We start from the raw sequence: 12,786 nt of genomic DNA, 5'->3' as shown, positions 1-12,786 counted from the left end.
TATGCGCAGAGCTCTGCTAAAGAGCTCTAGCATGAGAAAAAAGCCCTGTATTGGTTCTGCACAGTGCAAGCAAATTTAATAACATGCTTGCACTGTGTTTCCTTGCAACTTGTCTCTGGTGTCTATATAAATGGATACCAGGAGACAAAAATGCCAGGAAAGAGTATCGTGCTGTGCTTGGAGCCTGCTTGTGGGATTGTGTGTGTGTGTGTATAGAGTGAGCTGATTGTGGTGTGGTATTGTGTAATAAGGTCGGTTTTAGTCGTGTTGTGTTTGTGGTGTAATGTAATGCATATGTGGCTAGGGTCTGTAAAGAATGTGTGTATAGGGGATGTAGCAAGTGTGTGCATAAAGGCTATAGTGTGTGTGTGTGTGTATATGTGATGTAGTGTTTGTAGAGAGTGTGTGTTTAGGGGTGTAGTATGTGTTTGCTTACAAGGAATCTAGTGTGTGTATAGGGTATCCAGAGTGTGTATGTCAGGAATGTAGTGTGTGTGTGCGTGTATATATATATATATATATATATATATATATATATATATATATATATATTTGGAAGTATTGTGTATGTGTGTGGTGCAGTGTGTTGGGGAGGTTCGGTGTGTATGTGAGGGGTGCAGTATGTGTGTATGATGGATGCTGTGTGTGATGTGTGTGAGGGTGCTGTGTATGAGGGTGCTGTGTATGATGTGTGTGAGAGTGCTGTGTATGATGTGTTTTGTGATAGTGCTGAGTGTGATGTGTGTGTGAGTCCTAAATGTGATGTGTGTGAGAGTGCCGAGTGTGATAGTGCTGTGGATGATGTGTGTGAGTGCTGAGTGTGATGTGTGTGAGAGTTCTGTGTGTGATGGGTGTGAGAGTGCTGTGTGTGAAAGTGCTATGATGGGTGTGAGACTGCTGTGTGTGATGGGAGTGAGAGTGATGGGAGTGAGAGTGATGGGAGTGAGAGTGCTGTGTGTGAGAGTGCTGTGTGTGAAAGTGCTGTGATGGGTGTGAGAGTGCTGTGTGTGATGGGAGTGAGAGTGCTGTGTGTGATGGGAGTGAGAGTGCTGTGTGTGATGGGAGTGAGAGTGCTGTGTGTGATGGGAGTGAGAGTGCTGTGTGTGATAGTGATGTGTGTGCTGTGTGTGAATGTTAGAAGGGATTGAGTGTTGGGGGGGTAAAATAAAATAAAAGAGTATGCATTATGTCCCAGCATGCCGGTCCCCCCCTCCTAGGCTAAAGGTAAGAAGGGAGGGGGGGACCGGCATGCTGGTGAGTGGGAGGGGGGGACCGGCACTCCGACACCATCCCTGGTGGTCCAGTGGTGAGTGAACTCTAGCCTGAGGGCTAGAGTTCACTCTCGCGAGATCCGGTCGTTGCCATGGCAACGCGCCGGATCTCGCGAGAGGAACCCGGCGGAGCTGCAAGATAGAGCTCCGCCGGGTCCTCTACCTCCCTCCCCAGCCGCATGTCTCTCCAAGGGGGCCGGTGAGGGAGATCTCTGATCTCCTCACCGGCCCTTCATTGAAAACAGCGGGGCCGTCGCTCGGAAAGTGCCGGCCCTGCATAGACCGGCAGGGGAGATCCTGGGACCTTCCTCTGCCGGCCTCGGCCCATGGTCACCGCGGCCCACCGGGCATTTGCCCGGTGTGCCCGATGGCCTGTCCGGGCCTGCCCCACATTACAGCTCCCATCCATGCACAACTCAAACACTCTACAGCCCCTAACCCCCCAACAAAAACACTGCAACCCTTAACCCACATAAACACAGTCACACACACTATAGCTCTTATATTCCCTCACTATAAATGTGTGTATGTGTGTATATATATATACAAACACACACACACACACAGTTAGGTCTGGAAAAATTTGGACACTGACAAAGCCTCTCAGCTTTAATTTGAGGGTATTCACATCCAAATTGGAGGAAGGATTTATAAATTACAGCTCTTTAACCCCTTACAGACAGAGGGCGATCGCGGTGTGGGGACTTACCTGGGTGCCCAGGGAGTACCACTTTGTCCGTTACGGCCCCCCTTGTGAGGGCCTTGCGATCACATGGACGGCATAGCCGTCCATGTCAGTGCCAGCAGGGGGTACTCCCCCTTCTGCCTGAATTTTTTTTTAAATTGTTTAAAACAGTGTAAAATTCAATTATATATACTTAGATCATATTAGATCTTATATATACTTAGATCATATATATATATATATATATAGGTTTTGTTGGATTAGGCGCTCACTATATGGTCTAAGATTATATGGCAGCAGTAACCAATACAAGGAACCCCAACCTTGTAGTGAATAGATGTAAGAAAAAAGGGAAGGAAACCGCGCCCTCAATATATAAATATGTAAAAATATAAGTAAATATACGTACACAAAGGTAGTAGTAAACAGTCTTCTTATACAATTGACCTCAGAGAAAACATAAAACAATAATGGTGTAGTATGTCGAGTATAGTGGGTGGATAAGTAGTGGTAAGTAATCCACACTCACATGGCCCAGAGCTAACTCAGAGCTCAGCTGTTAATACGCCTGGACGGAACAATCCCCGTCTAAGGATATGTAGGTGTCTTCACAATCTCAGATGGGCGATATATGAAAAGATAAGAGAACTCCAAATAGTGCAGTGCGTATAGGTAAAATATGTGAATAAATAATAAAATATCGTACTCACATTTGCTAGAGCAGAACTTGCTCTAGTCTTAATGGCGTAGGTGGTATGGTCCCCACCAAGGAACAAGTTGATAAACCAATTGACCTCAAAGAAAGCATAAAACATAAAAACAATAATGGTGTAGTATGTCGAGTATAGTGGGTGGATAAGTAGTGGTAAGTAATCCACACTCACATGGCCCAGAGCTAACTTAGAGCTCAGCTGTTAACACGCCTGGATGGAACAATCCCCGTCTGAGGATATGTAGGTGTCTTCACAATCTCAGATGGGCGATATATAAAAAGATAAGAGGACTTCAAATAGTGCAATATGTATAGGTAAAATATGTGAACAAATAATAAAATAAAATACTCACATTTGCTAGAGCAGAACTTGCTCTAGTATTAATGGCATAGGTGGTGTAGTCCCCACCAAGGAACAAGTTGGTAACCAGGAGTGAAAAAAAATAATAAAATCCAAATATAATAAATAAGGATAGTTTAATTAACAAAAATATTAAAAAGAGATAAAAATTATAAGTATATAGTCTCTAGCAATCCACTTGACGTGTTTCACCTGTAGAAGGCTTCCTCAGAAGTGTGGGATATATATATATATATATATATATATATACACACACACACACACACACATATGCTGTCTAAGTGTATTTTAATATTAATATATATAATTATATATATTAATATCAAAATACACGTAGAATGATATTGATTAAATATATATATTTATCATTATATATATATATATTTATATATAAAATAAATATGTAAATACGTAAAAAATAAAATTAAAAATAAATAAAAAATATATATATGTACAATTTCGTTCTAACTATATTTTAAAATTAATATATATTGATATCAAATTACACGTAGAACGAATATTTATATCTATATACATACGTATATATCACTATATATATATATATATTGTAACAAACCACCTCTTTTACAGGTAGGGTTGTCACAGATCTTGCAGTAACCACCGCCTTCTAGGGTATATAAAGTCCAGGACACAGTCAGCTCGGTTTTCCTTTTTTTATTCAATAAGAAAACAGGTGCTTTAAATAATAACAAAAACAAACAAAATCCTTGCTCTTACTAGAGCTCTTACTAGACAGGAAATTGCTATCTGCAATTGGGTGGCTTTCCCACTTACCAATTTTCCAAACAAAAGAAATGTCTTTGCAACAAACACAGTTGTCATTCACTCTCCTAGCTGTCTTTTCCTCCCTCACCCTGCAGCAGGCTGCCCTCTTCATTTAAAGGCCTGTCTACTAATTGACCAGCTACAGGTGAGTGTCAATTAGTTAACTCTTAAGTCAGATCTAAAGTGTGGTTTGTTACACAGCAACTAAGGCTGTTGGAGCATTGGCCCACCCTACTCTCCAAATACTCCGCCCCAGGGACCCATACCATGTTTTGCAGAACCTCAGCAATGTAGATTGCAAACACTAACATCTCCCTGGGGCATTTAACTGAAAAATCTCAGGTTGCAGTTTAGCAAATCCGGCCTGATGTATCTTCCATCAACCACAATGCCACTTTTACGCTCACAATATATATATATATACCTATATATAAATAATTAAAAAAATAATTCAACTTATATATTTATGTAATAATTTCACATAGTTAAGTTAGCTCTTACTATTAATTACAATTTGCGGGACCTGCCTGACAACCCAGGCCAAAAGTCCAGGGAATTTAATTTGCTAGCACTATATTTAACCCTGTAACTTTCCAAGACACCTTAAAACCTATACATGGGGGGTACTGTTTTACTCAGAAGACTTCGCTGAACACAAATATTAGTGTTTCAATACAGTAAAATGTATTACATCGACGATATAAGTGAAAGTGAAATTGTTTGCATTTTTCACACACAAATGGCACTTACACGGATGATATAATTGTTGTGATACGTTTTACTGTTTTGAAACACTAATATTTGTATTCAGCGAAATCTCCTGAGTATAACAGTAGCTTTTTTGTGAATAAAACTGTTGCCTTCTGTTTCTTTAAAATAACAACTGGATTGATTTTTTTGACCTTCTGCATAAAAGGTGATATCCAAAAAGTTGATTCTCTCAGTATGAAAAGTGTGTGTGAATTTAAGACCATAATTGTGAATATTGACAAAATCTAAAAACGTTATCAATTCACTTGATGTTCTTTTCCAAACTAAAAGGAGATCATCTATAAATCGTCTCCAGAGGACCAGGTTTGCTACCCAGCCATGCCCCCTCCACACGGAGCTGGCTTCCCAGTCTCTCATGTATATGTTGACATAGCTGGGGGCAAACCTGGTCCCCATGGCCGTGCCTGTTTGTTGTAAATAAAATGTGCCATAAAATATAAAATATTTATGATTTAAAATAAAAATTATGCCGTCAATTAAAAAGTTCCTTAAATCATCAGATACCAATATATCCTCTTTGATAATTTTTTCTACTGCTTTTACCCCCATTTTATGCTTGATTACCATATACAATGAAGTCACATCAATTGCTGCCCATATAAAATCATTTTCCCATTTGACATTTTCCATAATTTCAAGAATATGTGAGGAGTCCCTCAAATATGAGGGTGCCTCCTGTGCCTATTTCTGCAGATGATGATCTATGAACTCAGACAGATGTGCCGTTATGGAGTTGATCCCACTTATGATAGGTCTCCCTGGTGGTTCTCGTGCATTTTTGTGCAACTTCGGGAGAAAATAAAATATTGGGATGACTGGATATTGATTAAAGAGATACTCTACATTCTTTTTAGAGATTAAATCCTTTTGTTGTGCTAATGTAGTATTTCTTTTAAGATTTGATTAAAATCTTGTGTGGGGTCTTGATCTAATATTCGATGATCGAGATACATAATCTATATTAGAACAAGACCCCACACAAGATTTTATATATTTAATTTGTTAAAATATATTGAATTGTCCCTGATGAAGACCTTGAACGGGATGAAAAGCGTAGGACTACATTTTTCATGCTGACATCTACATCTGCTTATGATAACTTGAATGTAAGTTAATAAATTTGCACTGTGCACGTTATTTTGTTGCCTTATAATCGGATTACTTCCTGTTTCCTCTTACTCAGAGACACTGAAAGCTCAAGATCACGAACAGACCTGTATCCACATATAACACATTGAAGGCCTTTTTACCTACAAATTGTGAGTGGCCATTTGACACAATTTTAACCCCTTAAGGACACACGACATGTGTGACATGTCATGATTCCCTTTTATTGCAGAAGTTTGGTCCTTAAGGGGTTAAATCATTTAAATATACAGTTATGTGGGGGCGGTGCCTGACTCGCAAGCTGGCCAGACATGTTCACTGGGAGCTCCTGCCAGCACAAACTTTAAAGCAACTAATCTACTACAAAATAGTGGCAGGAGGCTCAGAAATTTACTCCACAGGCACCTCAAACGACAGGGACACAGATGATCCCAAAACTACTTGCTCCAGACAAAGTAATTTACCCTCTAGCTCTGCGGCCTTCCAGGATTGCAGGCCCAACGGCTGGGGAAGGCGGCCAATCTCCTGCTTCGGACCACGCATCCTAGGAAACAACCACAGACACCTCGTTCCCCACTGGACACACTACTAAAATTTTCGGTTCGGTTCAGGATTTTCGCATTTCGGGACTTCGGCACTTCAAAACTTCGGCATTTCGGGACTTCTCTTGCAGCCGCTTGGTAGATACTCCTAATTCCCAGAATATTAGGGAGTTATCTACCAAAAGGCTGAAAGACCAATTTAGGTTTAGTACTTAGTATTAGTAAATTTTGCCCCTACTCGCTATACCGCGAGTAGGGGCATGTCTAGTAAACAGTGAGCAGCCTGTGACTGCTCACTGTTTAAAAAAAAAAAAGAAAAAAGAAGTGCCCCCCCGGCCCCCACTCCTGAGCGGCGGGTGGGGGCCATAAAGTAAAATGATTGGGGGGACCTATTGTCCTCCCCCCTGGCCCCCACCCCTGAGCGGTGGGTGGGGGCCCTAAATACTAATAAGGGGGGGACCTAATGTCCTCCCCCCTGGCCCCCACCCCTGAGGGGTGGGTGGGGTCCCTAAACAAGAACAAGGGGGGGACCTAATGTCCTCCCCCCTGAGTGGTGGGTGGGGGCCCTAAACTAGAATAAGGGGGGGGACCTTATGTCCTCCCCTCTGGCCCCCACCCCTGAGCGGTGGGTGGGGGCCCTAAACAAGAATAAGGGGGGGTGAACCTAGTGTCCTCCCCCCTAACCCCCACCCCTCAGCGGCGGGTGGGGGCCCTAAATACTAATAAGGGGGGGGGGACCTAATGTCCTCCCCCTGGCCCCCACTCCTGAGGGGCGGGTGGGGGCCCTAAATACTATGAAGGCCCTAAAGAAAAATGTCCCCGCCCCCCCAGGTGACTAGGAGTCCCCAAACCCCAAGTCACCCCCTCCCCCCAATACAAATTATCCCCCTACCTACCCCCCTCACCCTAAAAACTAATGAGGGGAGGACCTTTAACTAAGTACCTGTATAAAAAAAAATATATTAAAAAAAAAACTTACCATTCAATGTTTTCTTTCTTCTAAAATCTTCTTTTTTCAGCCCCAAAAAGGCCAAATAAAAAACCATAATAACCGACGCAATTATATAAAAAATAATAATCCATCTTCACCCATGGAGGGCTCCGCGCAGACTGAGCTCTGTATAAGCCTTGCCCCGCCCTGCAATTAGGCTCAAAGCACTCTGATTGGTGGGTTTAAGCCATCCAATCAGAGTGCTCTGACAGGTAAATGAAGAGACTGACAGGTAAGTCTCTACATTTACCTGTCACAGCACTCTGATTGGTTTGTTTGAAATCCACCAGAGTGCTCTGTGTCATTTTACACAGCGTAGGAAAGTTCTTTGGAATTTTCCCATGCTTTGTAATTTGATTCATAACTCTCTGATTGGTGGATTAAGTAACCAATCAGAGTTATGAGTCAAATTTGTTTGTTTTTTTACAGTGAGCAGCCACAGGCTGCTCACTGTTTAATAGACATGCCCCTACTCGCGGTATAGCGAGTACGGGCATAATTTACTAATACTAAGTAATCTTTACTTAGTATTAGTAAATTTGGCTGAAAGACCAATTTAGGTCTTTCAGCCTTTTAGTAGATAGCTCCCTAATACCGTGGGAATTAGGGAGTTATCTACTTATTCATTCTTGTCATTACATTGACTGGCCAAGTAACTTACATTTTATATGAATGTATGTTACTTGATTGTTGTAAGTGTTGCAAATGCTTACCGCTGAATCCTGGCTATGTTTGTATACTTTTTATTTAAAATTGTTTACAATGTAACATTTTTCTTCTTCTACTGGGTAAGTATATTAGTACTTAGGCAATACTGTGCTTCGGAACTTCGGCAACTTCGAAAATTCGGTAATTTCGGAACTTCGGGACCTCGGCACTTCAGCAATTAGGACATTCGGAAGTACCCGAATTTCCGAAATTCGTCCGAATTCATATTCGGACCGAAACGAATTGCACATGTCTATCTGGCATGGCAGATAAAGAACACTCTTCTTGGCTATCGGAACATTACTTGTCGGGCATTACTTGTCGAGCATAACAACTCAGTATGTCTTTATTAGCTATTAGCTCTATGCATTTTCTCATGATCTCATGATGATTAGCAACATGCCTATGTATATGCAAAGCTCAGCCACTCTCCCTTAACAGTAGCTCCACACATCTACTAGTTAGCCTGTAAAATGCCATAACTCTGTTTTATATGACTTGTTATCAATCTGTGTACAGAGGCAGTTGTGGCTTACTGAACACTATGTTATTTATTTGCACTCTATAATTAAAGAATTTTAAAAAAAGTATACAGTTTTGCACTATGGTGTGCCATTTCTTCCCTGATGTGACAGAAGACAGACAGATGAATTCTGAAGTGTATAGGAATATATTGACTGCTCAGATTCAGCCAAATTTAGCAAAGTTGATTTTGATGGTGCTTCACTTTACAAATGGACAATGACCCAAAATGTACTGTCAAAGCAATTGAGCCCCTTAAAGGAACACTATAGTCACCTAAATTACTTTAGCTAAATAAAACAGTTTTAGTGTGTAGATCATTCCCCTGCAATTTCACTGCTCAATTCACTGTCATTTAGAAGTTAAATCACTATGTTTCTGTTTATGCAGCCCCTGGCTATGATTGACAGAGCCTGCATGAAAAAAAAAAAACCTGGTTTCACTTTCAAACAGATGTAATTTACCTTAAATAATTGTATCTCAATCTCTAAATTGAACTTTAATCACATACAGGAGGCTCTTGCAGGGTCTAGCAAGCTATTAACATAGCAGGGGATGAGAAAATCTTAATTAAACAGAACTTACAATAAAGAAAGCCTAAATAGGGCTCTCTTTACAGGGAGTGTTTATGGAAGGCTGTGCAAGTCACATGCAGGGAGGTGTGACTAGGGTTCATAAACAAAGGGATTTAACTCCCAAATGGCAGAGGATTGAGCAGTGAGGCTGCAGGGGCATGTTCTACACACCAAAACTGCTTCATTAAGCTAAAGTTGTTCAGGTGACTATAGTGTCCCTTTAAATGTTTCATACAATGTTTTTGTTCAACCCCTTGAATTAAAGCTGAAAGTCTGCACTTCAATTGGATCTTGGTTGATTCATTTTAAATCCATTGTGGTGGCGTACAGAGCCAAAATTATGCAAATTGTGTCAGTGCTCAAATATTTCTGTACCTAAGTGTTTTATAAAATGTAATTCTAAATGTATTTTGATATCTAGATCTAGATCTATTTATCTCTCTCTACACTTACAGTTGCAAGAAAAAGTATGTGAACCCTTTGGAATGATATGGATTTCTGCACAAATTGGTCATAAAATGTGATCTGAGCATCATCTAAGTCACAACAATAGACAATCACAGTCTGCTTAAACTAATAACACACAAAGAATGAAATGTTGCCATGTTTTTATTGAACACACCATGTAAACATTCACAGTGCAGGTGGAAAAAGTATGTGAACCCTTGGATTTAATAACTTGTTGAACCTCCTTTGGCAGCAATAACTTCAACCAAACGTTTCCTGTAGTTGCAGATCAGACGTGCACAACGGTCAGGAGTAATTCTTTACCATTCCTCTTTACCAAATTGTTTCAGTTCAGCAATATTCTTGGTGTGATGTGTGAATCGCTTTCTTGAGGTCTGCCACAGCATCTGAATTGTTGCCATGCTGCCATGTTTTTTTTTTTAACACACCATGTAAACATTCACAGTGCAGGTGGAAAAAGTATGTGAACCCCTAGACTAATGACATCTTCAAGAGCTAAATGGAGTGAGATGTCAGCCAACTGGAGCCCAATCAATGAGATGAGATTGGAGGTGTTGGTTACAGCTGCCCTGCCCTATAAAAAACACACACCAGTTCTGGGTTTGCTTTTCACAAGAAGCATTGCCTGATGTGAATGATGCCTCGCACAAAAGAGCTCTCAGAAGACCTACGATTAAGAATTGTTGACTTGCATAAAGCTGGAAAGGGTTATAAAAGTATCTCCAAAAGCCTTGCTGTTCATCAGTCCACGGTAAGACAAATTGTCTATAAATGGAGAAAGTTCAGCACTGCTGCTACTCTCCCTGGGAGTGGCCGTCCTGTAAAGATGACTGCAAGAGCAAAGCGCAGACTGCTCAATGAGGTGAAGAAGAATCCTAGAGTGTCAGCTAAAGACTTACAAAAGTCACTGGCAAATGCTAACATCCATGTTAGCGAATCTACAAGACGTAAAACACTAAACAAGAATGGATTTCATGGGAGAATACCACAGAGGAAGCCACTGCTGTCCAAACAAAACATTGCTGCAAGTTTACAGTTTGCACAAGAGCACCTGGATGTTCCACAGCAGTACTGGCAAAATATTCTGTGGACAGATTAAACCAAAGTTGAGTTGTTTGGAAGAAACACACAACACTATGTGTGGCGAAAAAAAGGCACAGCACACCAACATCAAAACCTCATCCCAACTGTGAAGTATGGTGGTGGGGGCATCATGGTTTGGGGCTGCTTTGATGCGTCAGGGCCTGGACGGATTGCTATCATCGAAAGAAAAATGAATTCCCAAGTTTATCAAGACATTTTGCAGGAGAACTTAAGGCCATCTGTCTACCAGCTGAAGCTCAACAGAAGGTGGGTGTTGCAACAGGACAATGACCCAAAGCATAGAAGTAAATCAACAACAGAATGGCTTAAACAGAAGAAAATACGTCTTCTGAAGTGGCCCAGTCAGAGTCCTGACCTCAACCCGATTCAGATGCTGTGGCAGACCTCAAGAAAGCGATTCACACCAGACATCCCAAGAATATTGCTGAACTGAAACAATTTGGTAAAGAGGAATGGTCAAGAATTACTCCTGACCGTTGTGCACGTCTGATCTGCAACTACAGGAAACGTTTGGTTGAAGTTATTGCTGCCAAAGGAGGTTCAACCAGTTATTAAATCCAAGGGTTCACATACTTTTTCCACCTGCACTGTGAATGTTTACATGGTGTGTTCAATAAAAACATGGCAACATTTCATTCTTTGTATGTTATTAGTTTAAGCAGACTGTGATTGTCTATTGTTGTGACTTAGATGATGATCAGTTTTCCCATATATATTTAGGAGTCTAGCCAGCTCCTTGGTTTTGCACCGCCCCCTGTCACAGGTGTCTCATCTCAGGACTCTATTTAAGCCTTGTACTGCAGAGAATTGGAGATGGAAGGATTTTCCCAAGTGAGTCGCTCATTTAGTAGACAGTTGGCAGTGAGAGTAGGACCTGCCAAAGATGGGATACATTGACGCTTGTGGCAGGCTTATGCAATGTATGATCATATAGTGTAACTAAACCCCCATTATTTTTTGCCTAGATTAGGTGTTTTTAATAAAACTAGTCAAATCTGTCAGCATGGATTTCTATTTTTGCTGTACTTATTGGCCCCCAGCAGCACCCCATTTAAGCATGTTAAGCATGTAGGTGAGTGCAGCCAGTCCCTTGTTTTCCCTTAGATGATGATCAGATCACATTTTTTTTTTTATAAATTTTTATTGAGATTTAGAACATTTACAACAATATGTCAAAAAAAGGTCCACGTTATAAGACATTGAATCAGTGTATGACAATATGTTGAGTAACAAAAATATTGCATCTCTTAACAGTAATGCGACAGGAGAACGTGCTGTATACAGTAGAATTCTTTAACCCCTTCAGGACCGGCCTGTTTTTGCGATGTTTGTACGTTAAGGACCAGAGCAGTTTTAACACTTTTGTGGTGTTTGTGTTTAGCTGTAATTTTCCGCTCTCTCATTTACGGTTCCCATACAAGTTATATATTGTTTTTTTCAGGACAAAAGGGGCTTTCTTTACATACCATTATTTGTATTATGTCCAATATTGTATTTAAAAAAAATAATAAAATATGGTGAAAAATTAAAAAAAAAACATGTTTTTGGACTTTTACTTGAAAAATCTTTTACTTATCTACAAAAGCTAATGAAAAAAACTGCTAAATAGATTCAAAATTTTGTCCCGAGTTTAAAAACACCCAGTGTTTACATGCTTTATTGCTTTTTTTTGCAAGTTATAGGCCTATAAATACAAGTAGGAAATTGCTGTTTCAATATATATATATTTTAAATGTATCAATAGTGACCTTGTAACACCGTTATCTGTCATAAATCCCCGAAACACACCTAACATGTACATATTTTTTTTAAAGTAGACAACCCAGGGTATTCAAAATTGGGTATGTCCAGTTTTTTTTAGTAGCCACTTAGTCACAAACACTGGCCAAAGTTAGCATTTATATTTGTTTGTGTGTTAAAAATGCAAGAAACGCTAACTTTGGCCGGTGTTTGTGACTAAGTGGCTACTAAAAAAAGCTGAACATACCCCATTTGCAATACCTTGGGTTGTCTTCTTTTGCAAATGGTATGCCATCATGGGGCTAATTCTCATTCCTTGGCTACCATACGCTCTCAAAGGCAACCTAACCAATCCGACAAATTTCAATAAAAAAAAAAAAGTAAAATCAAGCCTTATATTTGACCCTGTAACTTTCACAAACACTATAAAACCTCTACATGTG

Source organism: Pelobates fuscus, chromosome 3, assembly GCF_036172605.1.
Source record: "Pelobates fuscus isolate aPelFus1 chromosome 3, aPelFus1.pri, whole genome shotgun sequence".
Classification (NCBI taxonomy): domain Eukaryota; kingdom Metazoa; phylum Chordata; class Amphibia; order Anura; family Pelobatidae; genus Pelobates; species Pelobates fuscus.
The sequence above is the reverse complement of the archived record's forward strand: the minus strand, read 5'-3'. Positions refer to the sequence as shown.